General features: G+C 33.1%; 1 protein-coding gene across 1 annotated transcript in view; it reads right to left on the bottom strand.

Annotated features, from left to right (window-relative positions):
* Window positions 1-17,439, bottom strand: part of LOC129739551 (uncharacterized) — a 98,429-nt gene extending 80,990 nt beyond the window's left edge. Inside the window, exons 1-2 of the mRNA XM_055731030.1 lie at window positions 17,192-17,439; window positions 15,782-16,056 (exon numbers count right to left, since the gene is read on the bottom strand). The gene's annotated coding sequence lies outside the window, so the exon portion shown is untranslated. The remainder of the gene's footprint in view (window positions 1-15,781; window positions 16,057-17,191) is intronic.
* Between the last annotated feature and the right edge of the window lie 857 nt (window positions 17,440-18,296).

The following is an 18,296-nucleotide window of genomic DNA, read 5'->3' as shown; positions in this document are numbered from 1 at the left end:
ATAGCCGTTTGTTGTCAAAACAAGAATACATTTGATTTACGTGAAAATCCAGTGATCCGCCAAGTACAAAGGAATTTGGTGCATGTGCATTCTATGTTATGTTCACGTAGCTCAGAATAACTTGTACACGTAAAATCTTTGTGGAAGAATACACTTTCAATATGTCGTAGATCCAACAGTTGGTGCCGTGCTATCGATAAGAGAAGATCTAGCTGATGGAGAAGCTGATTTAACGTGAGTAGTGAAAATTTGGTTGTGTATTCTTCATTTGAATATTCTGCTATTTTTTACCTAAATTTGGAATTGGAATGTGGCTGGCCGTACAACTATGGAAGCAATCCAAATACCGATTTCGCAAAGAATTTGTTTATTTTGATTAATTTTGTTTACATAAGTGATGTTCCATAATAAGTGAAGAGCAAGTATTGTTTAAAATGATAAGTGAAGTATAAATTCTAAAAAGATAGTGAAAAGTTTATTGGAAATAAAATATCCAGCAAAATCAACACAGTTTTTATTTAAAAGATTAAAAAACTCCTCACGTTCATTTTTTAATGAAATTTTCGTGAATCGCATTTAGCAGAACGAATCTCTTTTCTACCTGCTTTGTTTGCTACCTGAAATTCACGTAAGATCCACATGATTTTCATGGAGCCAAAAATCCATGTACATTTTCACGTATCGTTCATGTGAAGAGTTCTTTCAGTGTAGTGACAGTAGTTTTTCTTAAAGAAAAAAATAGTACCGAGGTTGAATAAGAAATCTTTTCGATTTTAAGAATTTTTAAATCTTTTGGCGTAATAAAACACATTTAGAAGAAGCAATCGATTGATCCTTAGAACTCAATCACATTATTTGGTAACTTTCCCAAATATTGAGGTTGAATTCAAAGGATCAAAATGTATAAAATCCAAACTAAGTAAAATACATGTATGTTAAATGGTTAAATTGTCTATGGACTGCCTAAAATCTATTATATAAATAAAATGTCTCAAATGTCCACAATGAGTGGCCAGAAAGACAAAAATATCTAGAATGCCTTGAATTTCTGAAATTTACTGAATTCAATATGTTAATATGTTAAAATTTCTCAAAACTTCTAAAATATTTTAAATTTCTATAATGTGAAAATGTCTAATATGTCTTAAATGTTTCAAATGTTCAATTTGTTCGAGATACCCGAAATTTTGAAAATTTTCAACAAATTTTAAGTACTTTATTTGTTGAAATATCTCGTCTCGAATGCCTAGAATGTCTTCGAAGATTCTAGTCTTCAATGCCTGAAATTTCTATGTTATCAAAAATGTCTGTGACATTCAATTGTTTTAAATTTAAACTACTTTCAACAAACCTTTTTTTTTATTTAGTTATGTAAAAATGTAAAAATGTAAAAATGTAAAAATGTAAAAATGTAAAAATGTAAAAATGTAAAAATGTAAAAATGTAAAAATGTAAAAATGTAAAAATGTAAAAATGTAAAAATGTAAAAATGTAAAAATGTAAAAATGTAAAAATGTAAAAATGTAAAAATGTAAAAATGTAAAAATGTAAAAATATAAAAATGTAAAAATGTAAAAATGTAAAAATGTAAAAATGTAAAAATGTAAAAATGTAAAAATGTAAAAATGTAAAAAAGTAAAAATGTAAAAATGTAAAAATGTAAAAATGTAAAAATGTAAAAATGTAAAAATGTAAAAATGTAAAAATGTAAAAATGTAAAAATGTAAAAATGTAAAAATGTAAAAATGTAAAAATGTAAAAATGTAAAAATGTAAAAATGTAAAAATGTAAAAATGTAAAAATGTAAAAATGTAAAAATGTAAAAATGTAAAAATGTAAAAATGTAAAAATGTAAAAATGTAAAAATGTAAAAATGTAAAAATGTAAAAATGTAAAAATGTAAAAATGTAAAAATGTAAAAATGTAAAAATGTAAAAATGTAAAAATGTAAAAATGTAAAAATGTAAAAATGTAAAAATGTAAAAATGTAAAAATGTAAAAATGTAAAAATGTAAAAATGTAAAAATGTAAAAATGTAAAAATGTAAAAATGTAAAAATGTAAAAATGTAAAAATGTAAAAATGTAAAAATGTAAAAATGTAAAAATGTAAAAATGTAAAAATGTAAAAATGTAAAAATGTAAAAATGTAAAAATGTAAAAATGTAAAAATGTAAAAATGTAAAAATGTAAAAATGTAAAAATGTAAAAATGTAAAAATGTAAAAATGTAAAAATGTAAAAATGTAAAAATGTAAAAATGTAAAAATGTAAAAATGTAAAAATGTAAAAATGTAAAAATGTAAAAATGTAAAAATGTAAAAATGTAAAAATGTAAAAATGTAAAAATGTAAAAATGTAAAAATGTAAAAATGTAAAAATGTAAAAATGTAAAAATGTAAAAATGTAAAAATGTAAAAATGTAAAAATGTAAAAATGTAAAAATGTAAAAATGTAAAAATGTAAAAATGTAAAAATGTAAAAATGTAAAAATGTAAAAATGTAAAAATGTAAAAATGTAAAAATGTAAAAATGTAAAAATGTAAAAATGTAAAAATGTAAAAATGTAAAAATGTAAAAATGTAAAAATGTAAAAATGTAAAAATGTAAAAATGTAAAAATGTAAAAATGTAAAAATGTAAAAATATAAAAATGTAAAAATGTAAAAATGTAAAAATGTAAAAATGTAAAAATGTAAAAATGTAAAAATGTAAAAATGTAAAAATGTAAAAATGTAAAAATGTAAAAATGTAAAAATGTAAAAATGTAAAAATGTAAAAATGTAAAAATGTAAAAATGTAAAAATGTAAAAATGTAAAAATGTAAAAATGTAAAAATGTAAAAATGTAAAAATGTAAAAATGTAAAAATGTAAAAATGTAAAAATGTAAAAATGTAAAAATGTAAAAATGTAAAAATGTAAAAATGTAAACATGTAAACATGTAAACATTTAAAAATGTAAAAATAGAAACGGGTCCATGCTTGATCAATGATGGTACACTGCACATGGTGGTGAAACTTTTTCGCGGCAAACGGCAATAATGACGGCACGTTGATGGTACGTACTGATGCTGGTAATTACTATCATTACAATCCAGTAAGACCACCAAACAGCTTTTGGAAAACAGTCAGTCGGTAGCATTTACTTATGTATAACTGGTATTACTATTATTGATGGCTGATCTTGTGAAAACAAACTAAAAAAAATCTCCGAGAAAAACTGGAGCTGGTACCGGGACAGGACTGACAACTCCATCAGCTGGAATGTCACTTTCTTTCGCGAAAAACTTTGGACTCTAGACGCGTTTTTGCTTCTTGGTGCTTCTGGAGACAAATGTTTGTTCAATCGTTGGACTCTCGGGATGCTGCCGATGTTTTCTTGTTGACCGCTTTGTCGTATTTCATCAAAAGCTTCAAGCACAAGAAAATATGTTGCGGTCAGCGTCAGTCAGTTAGCGGTTTCTGATGGTTTTCTGTGCACGCGATCGTCAGTTCTCGATCGATTTATTTCTTAGTCGGTTCAAGATTTTTCTGCTCCCCGGGAGTTGTAAATCACAACTTGTGATTGCCGGAAGCTATACAATCAATCTTCTCACACCTGGTCAGACAAACTGGTCGAAAGAAGATTGAGAGTAGTGAATTTTAGTTCCAGTTCGAACTTGAACATGGACGCAAAATATGAAATACAGACCCTGCTCGTTTTTGACAACTTTTGATTTTGGCAACGTCCGATCTTGGCAACATCCGTTTTTGGCACATGTGCCTAAATCTAATGGTTTTTAGATACATCATTACCTCATAGTTTTCACTGTAACGGGACCAATACATATGTTTTTACATTTTTCATTAGTTAAAGTACAACAACAAAAACAAAAATTAAATAAATATCATAACTTACTCAAAAATGACAAAAAAGATTTAAAAATAAAATTAAAAAACAAATACGAACAAAAGAAAAAATACAAAAAATTAATAAAAAATAATAGAGAATGACAAAAATAGCAAATTCAGAATGAGAGATATGTTAGATGTTTTCCTGGTCAAATTGTAATGTAGGTATCATTTATATTTATTGCATAATAGATCTTCGCACAGGAAATGGTGTTATTATTATCATTAATTTCTCTATTTAAAGAAGAATTTAACTCTTAAGGTCATTCTTCCCCTGCAAAATGGGTTTATCAGGTATGGATGGAAGATGGATGGATGAAAAAAAATGATCGGTCTTAGTTCTGAAACACTTAAAAAAGAGGTTGCAAAATTTCAATGTCGATTGGAGCTAACTTTATGCCAGAATTGGCATTGGTGCATTGCACCAAAGATGACATAATTGCAATTGCAACTACTGGCACTTTGCCATTTGTTTTACTTCGGCAAGTTGGAGAATTTGTGTTTTGTGATGAGATAGGGACAAACGATTTTTTTTTTTTTTAAATTTTGTTTCTTTCAGGCATAAGCAATTCGGTTGTGCTGGGAGGACAAAACAAGCGCCACAAAGCTTGTTATCGCCAATCTTGCGCAAATTCTGTGAAATCTACGTGCAAATATCGTCATAACAAAAATAAGCTAAAACAATTTTGACAATAAAAATAACTCAAAAAGATGCGTCCAGGCGACGTCCTCATCATCAAGCATCAAGTGAGAGAAACCGGTCAACGCAAACAGAGAGAAAAAAAAACCCGAAATGGTGAAATAAGTCAGCCGAAGTCAAAGGTATAGAAGACAACAGCAGAAGAAAAGATAAAAGTCCTCAAGCATGCAGGTTTAGGTAGGCCCAACCTGACGGATTCGGACCAGCGGAATTCCAGGAATTTCCTCGCGTTGTCGTCGTCGTTGCCTCGCTCGCTCGCGATCAAGTTCCGATCATCATTTTGGGTCAACCCGATGCGGTGCGGTGATGTGTATGCCTCGCCGTCAATTTCCAATCGGCGTATCCATCTCAAGTCGAGAGAGTGTCACCAGCCCAAAGCCCATGACCATACGAAATGCCTGTGGAACGTATGTATCATCGTAAATATTCCACCGACGATCGGAGGAATGACAACGGCGACGCAATCGTCACCACATCGGTGCCACCGACCTAAGATCGGAGCATTTCCAGGAGGGAGGACAGTTGGAAAGAGAGAGATTTTATGTGTGTTCGGGTTGCCCTCTACCTCGTCCGCACGATATCGTCTCAGCGGGGCAGATTCAGTTCAACGCTCAAGCCCGGAGGAACCTGTTTTGACGGATTTATGCGCCTGTGCGCGGGTTATTCGTTTGGCACGACAACGACGACGACAAAAAAAAACCAGGCGTCCGTAAAAAAGAACCGGTGCGCTGTCCGCCTCCTCGGCGTAGCTCGAAAACGGTCGCACTTTTCTTTCGCGTTTGCGTTTTTTCGCGCGGACATCGCATATCACACACCGAGTTACTTGAATATGTACTTGGTTCGCAACAAGTTTTGTTCCGTCGAATTTGGCCTTTGAATATTTGTAATCCGGCAAATAATTGAAATCCAGGCGCGATGCGGTTTCACACATGCAAGGGGACATATACCATTTTTATCCGTAGAATGATGATAACCTGAACCTAATCTATCCATCTTTTTCAATCATATATGTACTTAGTTTAAAAAGCAAAAAAACATTATATGTATGTATTTAAGAGTTATAACCTGCCTCTTTAACTACATCAACTATGTGTCATTACAGTCGTTAACAAAATTCTTTTTTTGAGAAATGAGAATCGTAGGGGTAGGGGGAAAGTTCATATAACGCCCCGTTTAGCTAATACGGGCCACTCGTGTTTTTAAGAATCTTTAACATTTTAGGCATGCAAAATATTCGGCACCTATTTTTATTTTTTCAATTCTGTGATTAGCAATGGCAAGTATGAATTTTTCTGTAAAATACTCCTGTGTCGTGAAAATTTCACAATTCGAGCACTGATCACACTGACACTACACTTAGAACAAAATTAGGTTCAAATTTTGGCTAAAAGCCTCCTACCGGCGACATTGCGCGGTCATAGCATGGTCTCCAACCTGTTCAGTCCGTTCGAGTAATCTGAACTGATCGATATTTATCAAATATCTGGTTAGGGTAATTTTTCAAGCAGCCAAAGAACGAAATCGAGTGTCCAGTCAGTGTGGTCAGTGATTCAAATTTATCTTCATTTCGATGTAAATTTTAAAACTCTTTCAATAAAGTGTCACCAAGCAGAAAAAATGAATAAGACAATATTTTCTGACACATCGATAGAGGAGAATCTAAACTATGATCGTATTCTAGAAAATCATACTGAATTCGCTAAGATATTCTTTTTATGGGTATGTTTTATCACGGCCCACACTGCAAAAATTATTTCCTGTAAAATTACGCAAATGTCCTGTAACAAAAAGGAGCAGGACATTTACCGTTTTTTTACAGGTCGAAAAACAAATTACGTGACACTTAATTTTCCGTGTGCAACTTTTTTACAGGACATTTGCTGTAATAATAAATGAATCTTCGTTAACTTTTAAGGGGGGGGGGGGGGGGGGGTAGGGTCTAACACTTTCAAAAAATCGATTTTTTTATTTTCTTATTGTAAAACATTTCAAGAATGTTGTGTCAAATTTTTAAGTCAATTGAAGCAAAACTGTAGAGGTTATAGGCTTTTATCTCCTCCTATCTAATACTGCAAGAAAGCAACAGCAGAAACTTCAAACGCGTTTTTCTCGAAAGCACATTTTTAAAGTCCGTGGACATCGTCGTTTGAAAACTACTTATTCGATTCTTTTCAAATTTGGAACATATTTTCTACGTATAAAATACCAGACCCCAACGTTTTTCTTTTTTGGATTTTTTACTTTGGGGAGATTTTCAGGTGAAAAATGGCGGATTTTTTCGTGAAATTTCATTCACAAAAATTTCATAAACATTTTTTTAAGTTAAATAAAAACGTTGGGGTCCAGAAAAACATCTATTGAAAATATTTTGCTCTGATTTTTTGACTTCAGATGATTCTGTGCTGAGATACAGTGTCCACCGCAAATCCTGTTTTCTAAAAGGCATCCTCGAAAGTGCTCCGTCACCAGCTCATTTTTCAATATTTTTCTACGAAAAAATTACTAAATGTTCTTTTAACAATGCTTTGTGTAATGCAAAAAATTTGAATACATTTGTTTGAACGATAGCTCTAGAAAAAAATCGTGAAAATGGTGTTTTTTTATATCCGTTAGACCCTACCCCCCCCCCCCCCCCCCCTTAAGGAAAACAATTTAAAATTTCAGGTTTTGTTGATTACAGGTTGATTTATTTTAAAGGTTGCAGTTTCAGTGACACGTAATAGTCAAAATTTTTTCTGTGCATGCGAATATGCTGAAAATTGCATTAATTTTTCAAAACGGCCAATTTTCATTGAAAGTGAATAAAAAGTTAAAAACCATTTCCAATTTACTTTTTGAAATTATTCGACTGTGACGTTAACAGCTTTGGCGGTTGATTAATTGAAAAGTACCCATGATCCCATGATCTTTTAAAATTTCCATAAGTGCAACATATAGCATCTAACTTCAGCTTACTTAGGCACTAAGTGAAATAAATTTATAGCAGGTTAAAAAAAATCTTCGACTTTGAATTACTTTGAAATAAATTATTGTAGCAAAAAATTGTCTGTAAATCATATTTGAGTCACGCTATAAGCTTTCCAAAACTATAAATTTTGTAGAAATCGATTGAAAAACAATAAAGTTTTAGCAAAAAAAAGTTTGCGGCCATTTGACCGCTCGCGGTAGAAATAGGTATACCACATGCGTTATTCGAAAACTACAAAACTTAGAAAAATTATAATAATAAAAAATACTTGCAGTTTAAAAACAAAAATGTTGTTAAATTTGCAAAATGCAAATTATATTAGGCGGATTTATCATTTAAAGTTAAAAAACCGACGTTTTACCGCCTTCGGTACGTTTATGAGTTTCCTCAGGAAATATCTAGGAGCCTAGGAGGTGTAGGTACAACGAAAATCGCATCTTCTAAGTCCAAAAAATGGCTCCTGATCCAAATCTCACACTTACTAGAATAACCTTTTCCTGAGATACATGAATATAGATTCGAAGACGTATAGACGGTTTTTATAGCTGGTGATACAAGCCTTTGAAGAAAACTGAAATTACAGATTTATGGTTGATCCTAAAAAGTATTTTACTTACAATCCTTCCTTGATTCCTCATTGATTACTAGGACGTGGCCGGCTCACAGTGAGTGGTCCAATTCTCAAAAAACCTGGCAAAAAGTCTATTTTGAACATTTTTTGCTCTCAATCCTTTTAAAATCGTTCAATAATCATAATTTCACTAAAAATAACATGTTATTTTCATACTTTCTATGAAATTTCTTTTTATTTGTTTTTACTGCAAGAATCTAAAAAAAATAATAGCTCAGTGAGTAAATTCTCGTATTGAAATTTTCCATCAGATTACTGCAAAACATCTCACATCGTAGAAAGGTTCATTGAATCTGAAATCTTCTCAAAATAACAAAACATATGAAATTAAATCAAAACAGAACATGACAACGCTCTGGTGCCCTTTTTTATTTTTTTAATAATTAACGTGTCAATATAGAAATTTTATGATATATGAAAATTATTTCACAATTTCCTCAAGACTGATCAAAATTTTTAAATTAAGGTATGTAGGCTCTTTTTCTTTAACTATCATTTATTATATCAATGGTTGTTTTAACACAAAATACTTAATTTACATTTTAAACGAGAAAAAACAAACGTTGTGTTTCGTATCTTCTTAATTTTTTAATTTAACTTTTGTTTGTTTATTTTTGATTTTATTTCATATTAGTTGTACTCCATTTACCCGAAAATCATTGCTCAGAATGAAAAATCCCCAGAATTCCAATCGCCAGAAAGAACCATTCCCCAGAATTTTTTTTCCCAGACGAACCATTCCCCAGAAAATTTTTCGCCAGAATGTACCATTTCCCAGAATTTTTTTCACCAGAATGAACTATGTACCAGAATTTTTTTCGCAAGAAGGACCATTTCCCAGAAAATTGAAAACATTTATCCTTACTAGAAATAATTTAAAAAAAAAGGAATTGTTACAAAAAAAAATGGGGTTTAATAACTTTATTCTTTTGCGGCAAGGCCGCAACCAACGAGGATGAAGGAGCTGAGGCGTCACAAAGCCGCCGAAGCTCCCAAATCCGAGGAGGCCGCCGGAAGCGGCGGCCCTAAGACATTGGTCTAGGTCTGCCGGGGCTTCCTAGGTCTGCGTGAAAGCTAGGGGTGATCCCTTAGCCCCGTCCGCCACGCGACAGCGTGAAGGACAAAACGTCTTTCAAGTTCGAACGCGCAGCGTGAGGAGTCGGATACCAATACGGTTTTTAAAGGACCAAGGTAAGCATTGAATCAATTAAAGTACTCAAACCATAAACAAAGCACAATATTGGTTCTAAAATAAATTTAGTTGGAAATTTTCAAAGTCGTAGTTTCATTTAAAAAATCATTTTGAAAAAAATAATTTCGAATCATATGAAATATTCAAGAATTCATTAGAAAAAAAAAAACAAATAAAAATACTAGGGGAAAAAATCTGGGATTTGTGCCATTCTGGTAAATGTTCCATTCTGGGAAAAAAATTCTGGGAAATGGTCCATTCTGGGAAAAAAAATTCTGGTAAATGGTGCATTCTGGGGATTTTTTTTCTGGGTAATGGTTCATTCTGGGGTTTGATTTCGGGTATTTGTCATTCTGGGAAAAATTCATTCTGGGCAATGGTTTTCGGGTAAATGGGATACAATCTTCATATTTCATATCTTAAAAATAAAACTATAAAAGTTTCTAACTATTTATCAAGTCTCTATTGATTCTCATGAATTTAGACCAGCAAAAAAAGTTCTATGATTTGATCAATAATCAGAAGAATATTTGAAAAAAACCGCAATTTAATTATGTTTTGGGAGTTATTCCTAATAGGAAAAATAACACAGAAATTCATACTGATAGTGCTTAAAAATATTAAAAGGATTTTTTTATGAATAAATTTTTGAAAAAATTCAACCTAGAGATCCAATTAAATGTCAATTTAGTTCGTGATCCGGGAGGTTATTGGCTAAGAATTCAAATTTGAAGAAAAAAAATGATTCAACTCTTTGACGTCGTTCTCCAAAAATGGCAAAAAAGGCAGCCCCATTTGTAATATTTTGTAGTACAGGAATGTGGGAATCTATCCATCGTAAAATTAGAGTGGAGTTATGTGGAGTAATTTTTAAATTTTTAGTTGAAGTTATAAAACTCAAAATATTCTCGTTCTTTGCAACGAGATTCCATATAAAAAATTTAAACTTTATTCCAGAAGACAAAATTTTTATTTTATGCCTAGCAAAAATATAAAAAGCAAAGCAAAATATATTCGCGCTTAGAATATCTATCCGTTTTTTTTAATGTAAACAAATGTTTGTAAAATTTTTAAAAAATTTCTAACTATTCTTAGCATTGCTTTAACTCCTAAACGGGTAAACTTATGATTATCGTTTTCATGGTTTAATGTAGCCTTAAAATGCCGGAACACGAAGAAACATTTGGATAGATAATCGAATTTCTGCCAGCTTTTCTGGGTTTTGGACCACTGTGCGGCGCCGTTATTGATAATTTGAAAATAAGTTAGATTCAAAAAATCGAAAGCCTATAGATTCTTGGAACATAGTCGGTCATGCTTTAGAATGAACGTTCGTGTAAATGATGTTCTGCGTAAAAGCGGGTGACTATGCGAGAATCGTTATATCCTGACGCTTTTAAAATCCCTGAGAAAAAAGGGAGAAAAAATGTTATACCCTGACGCGGGCGCAAGAAAACATTATGGTCCTTATTTATTCCATAACTCTTGAAGGAGTGATTGGCTCATTTTGGTGTCTTCAGGTGAAAGATTTAAAACTAATTCGACTATAAAATGGTTTTCATAACTCTTGAAGGAGTTGTTGTCCACTTTGGTGTCTTCAGATATAATGTATGTATGTATGTATGAGAACCCACTAGTGGCTGATAGGTCTTTCAACCCGAGGCGGTACGGGAAGTCTCGATCGCACATCCAAATATTGTTCATGCTTAACTCATGAACTCTAAATGCAGTGCTACCAAGGGGTCCGTTACCACTGGTTTGGGACAGGTTTGACTCATCTCACTCCCTTCCAACTGTTCGAAACAAATAAAGAATCATGGAAAGGTAACTGAACACCAGACCAATGTTTAATATTTTACCTTGTTACCACCTGCAATTCCAATTATTGTTATTTTCCAAAAATTCGAAAGAAAATCAAGAATCCCTGGATTAATACTTACCGTAAAGTTATAACAAGTATGATTAACTGTGTTCGAGTAACAACAAAAGTCAAGCCTCATCTACATGCATATTATCACAATTCTTTCGGCTTTTAAAATCAAATTACTTAGTCAAAAAATGACGCATTCCAATTAACTTACCACAGACTCAAACATCTATACTGCATAAAATTTAAAAAGTAGCAAACTAACATGATCGCAGCAAGCGACCAGACTGCAGTATGGCAATACATACCATGGACAAGAAAAAAAAACTTTGCAAAACGGGGATTGCTAGCATTTTACTTTTGCATTCAATTTTGAATCTTTATCGATTCTTTCACACAAAATATGGAGTTTTCGCATATTTAGCTTTACACAGATACATTTAAAACCGGAATTGCAAATGGTAAAAAAAATAATGTAAGGAACGAGCTCACCAATTTGGAAGCAGAAAAATCCTCATCAGCTAGCGAACACTTCTATTAGATGGTACTATTTGAATCCGGTCTCTTCCAGACACGTTCAAATTAATAAAGTATGGAACTCTAAATTTCGCCACAAGCATTCCACACACAAAAGCCACTGTAATTTTCTTCTATCAGCCAGCGGAAAGCCTTCTTCCTCTGCACACTAACTTTAATAGATTTTTCCGCTTCCGAACGTTATACAGTTGAAAATAAAAATCACTTCACTCGTTTTTATTTCAGCTAAAGATATCCAAAATCCAAATTTCACTGTACAATCGTTTGAAAACATGAAATATTCTCAATAAAACCGACATTTTCAGTTTTTCCAATATTCTAGAGCTCTAAAAATTTGCTGCCAGAAAAAAAAACACGTCAAACCGATTCGACCGTAGCCTACTCCTCTCACTTTGGTGTCTTCAGATATAAGTTATGAAATTAATAGGATTTTAAAATTAAATATGTTTTAAAATTGTTTGTGATCCAGACGGTACTTTTGGACGTGGTTTTTAACATATTAATTTTTAACATATTAACATATTTTGTTTTTTTTTTTTTTTTTGGATAGCTGGTAAAATTTTATTGCGTTTCGATGTGCTATTTTATATTCAATTTTGAAAATTGACAAGTTATGGGCATTTGAAAAGAGGTTAATTTTTTTTTTTCAAAAAAACTTAAACGTTACCTCGAAAAAATCTTAGAAATATGCAAAAATACATGTTTTTTATGGTGCTGAAACGAACAAAATTTTAAATTTTGAAGAAAATCCGAAGACCCCCGGCGTAAATTGTCAGATAATAAAAGAATTCCCCTTATGTTAGAATAAGGTTGCCAGAATTTTTTCACCGCGTATGCGGGCCAGATAAATCTGTGCTGTTTTATCTAAAAACTTGGCAAAATCCAGGAATTTTATTTCAAATTTATAGACTAAAAATCAGAGCAATATCCCGGCAAATTTGGTCAAAACCCAGGACTCTTTTAACCAAAATAAAAAAAAAATTGAAAAATTATTTTTTTGACAAATTTCATCAGCAGATTTTGTTATAAAAATTGCTCAAAAAATTTTGTTTTGGACGCATGAAAAAATTTACAACACTTTTTTTTTGTTTGATAAAGTGAATAAATCCGGGCAAAATCCGGGCTTTTACATTGAAATCCGGGCAACCGGACCGGACTGGCCTTTTCCCAAATTTTGTATTAAATATTCGGCAAACCCGGATAGAACCGGGCAATATGACAAGATTTAAAGATCAACATTAAGTATGTTAGTCATGTTACCCAAGAGATCCGTATTCAGTCAATATAGAGATTGTAAGGCCACATTTGAGCAAAAAAAATATCATTACAACATAATTGATTTTTTTTGTAATAATATGAAAACATCGTTTACTCTAATTTTGGTATTTCTGCAAATTAATCATTCTAAATCGCGCCAATAAAATTTTACAAAATTGTTATCGCCTTCTATAAAATTTAGAACGAATAACGAGCAACAACCCTCGAATCACTTGAATACTTATTGCACCCACTAATCAGCAGAAAGTTTCTCTTGGGAGTGTCTCTACGTGACTCGAATCACAGTTGATCAGTGATGATTTGTGCAAATTTGTTTTTCGGGTCAAAGCTTGTCTCTAACAGAGAAGAAAAAATCCTTCTCGAACCTCCACTCAACAACATCATTCGATCGTTTTCAGGTTTTTTTACCTTAATTCGAGAAACCCCTTTGACAGACCACAAACGACCCGTTTATGCTCTAGGAATTTTCAATTGATGGCTTCGATTGATTCGAGGAATTTTATGCTGCGGGCGGACTGCCATGCGTAGGAAGCGTATGTAATTTGATATGGGGACCGGGATCGGACCCCACTTGGCGGTGGTCTGGAATTGCATGGCTGGGACCCCCACAAGTCCGTCCGTCCGTCAATCGGTCAGTCATCGGTGTTCAATATTAATTAGCCCCGGTCTAGGATTGTGAAAACAAGTGTGTGTGACAAGTAGGTTTCCCAGGCTTAATCAGAAGGAACTAGTTTTGTTGAGATAAAACCAGTATAAAGTGAGAGTCAGCAACACGATATGTATCGGATTGACCAAATTTGCAACAAAGTAGGTATTCCACAAGAGGATAAGAAATCGTCCAGATGGGAACAAGTTGGTACCGATAGGAAAAAGTTTCCAAGTTGATTCCGTTCCATTCGCTCACATTTCCAACCTGTTACTTTATAGAATTCCTTCAATAAACGTTTCAATTTCTTTGCCTATACTTGTAGATATTCGGAACAAACGGTGTCAAAATCCGATTAAAAATTTGTGCGACCGCAGAGTTACTTAAATGAGTTGCAATTCGAATGAACTGTTAGGAAGAATAATAGAAAAGGAGTTTTTTGCACAATTTAACAATAAGGCCGGAACATATATCAACATATTCGTTTAAATTTAACAGTTTTTTTCGGAAAATCTGGAAGAAGGTAATAAATAAAGTTTAAGGTATTCATTAAAAATTTTATTAATTCTTTCGTGAATTCATATAGTTGAAAAAGCGCAAGTCAAACTGTACACCCACAAAACAGACTCTACTCCAATAATGAACTTCCATGGAGGTGGAATTATCGGTATAAGATTCTATGCCGGAGCGGCTTTAACAAACTTTCTGAACTGGCATTGTCCTCCCAGCGCAACCGCATTGCATTTGCCGGCTTAGAAAAAAATCTATGTTTCCAACCGACGGCTAAAAACCAACAGCTCAGCCCATATTAACGGTCGGCAATAGAAAACAGTTTCAATTTTTCTTTGATGAATTATCCAATAGTATGAGAAAATCCCATAAATTATTTTTTTTTTCGCTTGAATGTAAGTGGTCCTGCAGCATTTTGTTTGGGAGCTCGAGTCATTGTGTCAGTAGTGCTTTTTCAATCATATCATCTTTGATACAGTACACTCTTCAGCGCATTTTCGGCATAGAGATTTGGCTAAACAGGCATTGAATTTTTGCAACCTCTTCTATGGGTGTAGAAGATGGGAATTGTTACTGAGATTTTTCGAAATTTTCAATCTAAAATAACTCAATTTTTCTATTTTTCGCAAAAAAAAATTGTATACAAGTATGTTACATGCAACTTTAAAAAAAGTACTTTTCAAAAAAACGAGTCATAAATATTTGGTTAAAGTTCTTGTGCTTTGAAAATTTAAAAAAAAAATATTTTGTTTAAACAGGCATTGAATTTTTGCAACCTCTTCTATGGGTAGAAATTGTATAACCTTTTGTTATCGAAATATTTCGAAATATTTTGATCTAAAATTATAAGAAAAATTATTAGAAGGATTCCAAATTTGTTCTGGTCTAATTTATTTCAAACATTTTTCTTAAAATCTAGCCTTATCATTAAAGTTCTTTTCAAAAAAAGGATGATAAATATTTGGTTAAAGTTCTTGTGCTTTGAAAATTTTCTACAAAAAAAAAATTTTTGTTAAAATCTTTTGATAGACCAGAAAAGTTTTAGCCTTTAAGGTTCTTAATAGCGACAACTTCTTTTATTATTCTTTTGTCACTTGGTGTTGAAACATCACGAAGGGGAAGGGACAAAAAATCCAGAATTTGCATACAATCTACATCTACATCCGAAAAATCGAGTAATTTTAGATCGAAAATTAAAAAATAAGGAATTCAAAAGGTGATACAATTCTCATCCTCTAAAGTTTGACTTTCATTCTTTCAACTGTTCAACTTTTAAAAAAATATCAAATTTTTCAATAAAGCATATTTAACTCTGTTTACTTTCCCCTTCGGGATTCTCGGTAAAAACGAAAGGAGGGAATTTTATATATGTTCCGGCCTTATTGATGAGAAAATGTTGAATTATAAATTTATGTTTGTGTCAACAAATCTTGCACTTTCAATTAACATCTACTTTTTTTAGCTTTCTTCAAATAAAGTTCCATATTTCAACATAGCTAATTTAGTTCAGCTTACATGATTTTTTATACAATATTCTAATGAAGAGATTATTCAAAGAACTTACCTGTATGAACAAAAATTTGAAAAATCCGCACCGCTTTTACTCCTTCCAGACGATTCAGGTTCACTTTTACTGTTGCTCAGCTCAATGGAATGTCACAAGAATCTTCTTCTCAGAAACAACACTACACCAAGATATGTTTGAATTAATATTTTTTACAGATCTTTTTACCAGATAATCACTTTCTCTCACTTTTGCTGCCGTTATTATTTCCCTGTTTGTCAATTGTAGATAGGTATTGTTATTTACCACAGATTGTCGCAAAAAGCGCGTGACGCCTAAAGAGGGATAAAGGAACAAGACAAAAATCCTTTCTTATTTAGCGCGTTCCAAAGTGACTTGCACGCAACTGTCATAAGCAAGAGACGAACCCCGTCTTGGATGGACAAAAATTTAAAGGGAGATAAAAAATGACAAAGAAAATCTTTTAAATTTGTGCTGTCCGAAGACCGCGAGACGTTTAAAAATGTAGGAAGATACCGAGAGGTGGAATACAAAATAAAATTATAAAAAACAGAACGCCAGAAACGAATGCGGTTGGTATGAATCAGACGAATCAGTCAGTCGGTGGAATGCGGTTGTCCAACTGGACGGAAGACTGGAGTAAGAAAAAGAATCAATGTATGCAACAAAAGAACACTCGAAATACAACACAATCGAATGTAGAAAGAGAAATTTTGGGCGCAATCCCAGGGAACCAAATAAAATCGAAGAAGAAAACACGCCACGAAAACACTCTCTGTCTGAAATGCGATGATGATTTATTGAATCCAATTATCCTTCATTCTGGTCCGGTACGCGTTCCTTTTTTTCGGTGATTCGGTTTTTTCCGGTCAATCCTTCTAAACTTGCTTTAGGCTTATTTCTCAACCTTTGTCTCGGGGTATATATTACACAGAAAATAATGACTTGAGCGTCATAAAAGTAGGGTTTCTCACACAATTATTCACTACACTTCTTTATTCCTTCGTTCGGTGCTTTACTACTTTCTGTATGTTGTATGTTCCTCTTCAGTTTTTCTGCTTCCGACTCTGGTTTTTTTCTCCTTTCCCAAACTGAGTAATTATCCTCTTTAACGAAGATCAATTACATTGCTCATCATTTCGATAGCCGCTAGTTAACCAATCATAAATTATTCCAACATCTTTTTAACGTGTTTATTTGCGGTCGCTGTCAACTGTTAGGAATTTACACCCAAGTGTCGTCACTTAACGATTTGAACTTGAACTTGTCACCGGCACACAAAATTCAACAGTTGAACCTTTGTAGGGTGCAAAAACAGTAAACGGTTCCCTCAGAAAACCCGCTGATAAAAAAAAAACATAATCCAACTGGAGCTCAGAAGTAGGTACATATTTTCAACAGCAATTTAAACAACTTTCCACTCTCACTTGACGGTCAAATCCAACTCACACTTACGCACCCGGATCGATCCGTTGAGGTGATCCCGCGTACTCTAGCCGAAGAAATGCTACTACCAGGTGCTAGTCAGGTATCTCTCAAGACCGCGACAACCAACGGAACGGAACGGAACCTTCGCCACAACCGTTTAATAAAGAAAAAAAGTAACCCCTAAACTAATCCGGCTAACCGAGACCCACACGTGCTTCTCCGGGAAGACGTCTCTAGCGAATAAAACTGATAGCGAGTCTCCAGGAGACGCGATCCTCGATCTTGGCTTCGCGGTATTGCTTGGACTTCTCTTCTGGAGTTGGTTGGTTCGTTTCTTTTGGTGGTATCTTTTGGATTTTCTCACTCACGTCAGCGCCACCGATCTCAGAAGGAGCTCTCCGGAGATATGCGCCTTGAACTTGATCATACCATAGCAAGTTGCTTGGATGGAAGATCACTTGTCTACGTCTTGTCGTCGCGGCGGGTTTTGGATACTCTCTCTTCCCCAGAGTATGCTGCTGACTGGGAGAAGCACTCTTACGGCGGTCGAGAAAGTTTTTACTTCACCCCTACCCGGGCAGCCTGCAATTCGATAAGACCTTGAAAGAAAAGTTATCAATGATTATACGCGGTGATGATGATGATGAGAGCTGAAAAATAGGGGTGTTCATCAAGGTTCCTCATTTTATTTTTGTTACACTCTTTCCTATCAGAGCTGAAATCTGAAATAATAATCTCGAGTACAATTTATCAAACGTCCGAATCAATGTGGAACAAAAAATAATCACAAACTTTCAAATTTGGCATTCCAGCATCTTTTTTCGTCGTTCTGAACTTCGAATTAAAAGCTACTTTTTTGATTGCTGGATTGTTAGGGAGGATGAGACCATCACATAAACATATTGAAAGTCGTGAACGAGTTTCTCGTCATGAAAATATTTAACTGTAAAAGTCATCCTTTTTGTTCAATTTACCGGATCGGTTGTGCTTATAAATATCATTTCAACAAACCATTTATTTTATTTACATAGTTTTCCGTTTCACGACAAAACCTGATGAACAATATTCCTCCAATTCGCTCGGTCCATGGCAACCGTTCTCCAATTTCTCGGGCATCCCACATTCA

The sequence above is a fragment of the Uranotaenia lowii genome, chromosome 1 (genome assembly GCF_029784155.1).
Source record: "Uranotaenia lowii strain MFRU-FL chromosome 1, ASM2978415v1, whole genome shotgun sequence".
In the NCBI taxonomy this organism is placed as follows: Eukaryota; Metazoa; Arthropoda; class Insecta; order Diptera; family Culicidae; genus Uranotaenia; species Uranotaenia lowii.
The sequence above is the reverse complement of the archived record's forward strand: the minus strand, read 5'-3'. Positions and strand labels throughout refer to the sequence as shown.